Raw genomic sequence first — 2,670 nt, forward strand, 5'->3', positions numbered from 1 at the left:
AGGAAGAAAACCAAGCAGGGTAAGGGGAAGCTGGGAGGTGTGTTGTTTCATAGAGAATGAGTGAAGGCCTTTCTGAAAGGAAGATAATACCAGAGCCTTGAAGGGTCCTAGGACAGAGGTATTCAGAGATTTGAGAGAAAAGTATCTCAGGCACAAGAGCAGTAAATTCTGAATTGGGAGTATGCTTGGCTTTTTTTTTTTTTAATTTACAAGGAAGCCAGCATGGGTGGATCTTAGTGACAAGTTAATAGGAGATTAGATTGGAAAAGTGGCTGGGGTCAGAGCGTGCAGCACTTGCAGGCAAGAATAGGGATCTTGAATTGTATTCTAAATGATTGGTTTGATCAGGGAAGAGATGTGATTTCAATTATTTTTCAAAAGGACTAATCAGGCTGCTGTGGGGGCAACAGTCTGTAGTAGATTGAGAGTGGACACAGGGAGATGATGACAAAGCTATTGCAGTATGGTGGCTTGGGGTAGGATGGTAACAATGCAAATGGTGAGAAGTGGGCAGATTCAAGATGGGGGTAGAGCTGAGAGGTGAGGTGTGACATGAAGAGAAGCATCAAGAATAACTCCAAGTTTTTGGCTGACTCTCAGGTGGAGAAGACTGTAGGAGGAGCAGCTTTGGGTGTGTGGGTGGTGGTGGAAATCAAGGTTTGGTTTTGGACGTATTGACTTTGAGATGCTCATTCAACTTCCAAGTAGAGATGTCAGATAGGCAAATATGATGTTCAGGGGAGATTTGGGGATGATGAATTAAACTGAGGAGCCACCAGCATATTCAAAGCCCCTGGGGCTGAATGAAATTATTTAGGAAGTGAGTATGCATAGGGAAGAAGTCCAAACACTGTGTCTTGGAGTGAGCAATGAGAATAGGTGGTTGGATGTGACCCGTTCTGGCTTACACAAGAGCAGTGCCAGTGGGTGAGGAAAGTCTGATGGCAGAAGGGAATTGAGAGGGGGAGGGGAGGACATGGAGGCCGTGAATAAGGACCATTCCGTACTATAGAACAAAGAAATGGGTGAGGGAGACAAGGCCATAAAACTTCAGGCTTTCTCTTTCCTTACATTCTCTTGTGGACCCTAAGGTGTGGTTAGGGAAAGACAGCAAGTTTCATGTATAAGGCACATTTGCTTCCATCTTTTTCTTTTTTCAGCTGGCAGCTTATCTTGTCCTTCTAAATTCAGACCCTTGCCACTGTTCTCTGTTCATGGCATTGGTGCTGCCCACTTGTGACACCCACAGGCTATAGCACTGACCCACATCCACCAGTGACAGCCCTGGAGCGTCTGCTTCTGTCTCTGTCTCACCATCATTGCTGTCTAGGGCTTCTTAGCATCAGCCGGTCCTTGCATTGCATGCGCCTATTGTGCTCTTTGGCTGTAGGAAAGTGAGTGTTTCATCTGCTATTCTGTGTCTTATGTCCAATATTTCATGTCATGCTGTGGGGCAGTGAGAGAGAGAGAGAGAGAGAGTGAGTGAGGGAGAGAGAAACGGGAAGCGACGGTAGATTAAATTAGAGAATGTGGCTGGATACAGGTGGGGGGTATTGTCTGCTTCTTGGCACCTGGCTGGGGTATTAAGTCTTGGCTCTATCAGAGCTGTTAGAGTTGAAATTTACTTGTTACCCTCTGTAAATTTAGCAGATCAAATCAATTAAAAAATGTCCATTAAAATGTTTGTGTTTTGAGAAAAACAATTTTGTCTCTTGCTTGATTCAGCAGGGACCCTGAGTCCTTTTCATACGGTTGTGTAAGTCTTTAATTTCTGGAAAGGAGAAAACATGCATACATATGGAATAATCTTGGGCTTGATCAAGGTAATCCTTGCTTGTCTGGGTAATCCCTCCTGAGTTTTTAACCCCCTTTGTTCTCAGAAATCAAGTCCTGTAAGCAAGAATTTCAGAAGAAATTAACTCAGATATCTAATTTTTTTTTCTCTCTTCTCATTTCTTTCCTCTCCAGAGAACATTCTTAGTTGAAAATTCCAAGTGTAAGGCAGAAAACAGAGAGGATTTTCGCCTATGCTCATGCTGATCGAATCCACAGGAAAAATTCAGTTGTAAAGTGGATGTGTCTCCAACAACTAAAGATCAAGTGAGTACAGCATTTCAGATTCTCTTAGGGGCACTGGGAAAACTCTTCAAGGTGGTTTTTGTTCATTGAGGAACTCATTCAGTCCAGAATTTGAAGGTGGAGGAAGTTATACCTGTTCCCCTCATACTGTGATTTATAAACCATCTCTTAGGTCTTCTTGCTTTGAAGTTTGTAATTTTTTGGGGGGGGGTCATTAGTTATAATTTTGCCCTACTTGACTCAGGAGTGGTCTGAGGAGTTAAGAGACCTGTAGCTTATTATCAGTTAAAATTTGAAGTCTTTAAATTTTGTAAATGGCAATGATGATTGTCGTTTTGATCGTACCCTTTGGGAAAAGAGCATAATACAAGGAATCAGATTATCCGAGTTCTTCCTGGACTTTAGATTAAGTTGTAAACTCAGCTAATATTTGCAAGTTATATTAGTCCTTTTAGCACCTGCTATCTAGGAAGGTAGTAGTTTAGCCTACTCATCAGAACAAACAATCATTTACAAAATGGGCACTGTGTTATAGAAGCAAAGCCGCAATTTTGTGCTCTTTAGAAACACCAATTCAACCTTGCTCTCTCT

General features: G+C 42.3%; 1 long non-coding RNA gene across 1 annotated transcript; it reads left to right on the top strand.

Moving 5' to 3' along the window:
* The first annotated feature begins 1,311 nt into the window (after positions 1 to 1,311).
* LOC116636250 lies at positions 1,312 to 2,110 on the top strand. Its single transcript, XR_004300303.1, has 3 exons — positions 1,312 to 1,394; positions 1,726 to 1,823; positions 1,969 to 2,110. It is a non-coding gene; the product is annotated as an uncharacterized LOC116636250 (long non-coding RNA).
* The last annotated feature ends 560 nt before the right edge of the window (positions 2,111 to 2,670 follow it).

Source organism: Phoca vitulina, unplaced genomic scaffold (assembly GCF_004348235.1).
Source record: "Phoca vitulina isolate PV1807 unplaced genomic scaffold, GSC_HSeal_1.0 scaffold1, whole genome shotgun sequence".
Classification (NCBI taxonomy): Eukaryota; Metazoa; Chordata; class Mammalia; order Carnivora; family Phocidae; genus Phoca; species Phoca vitulina.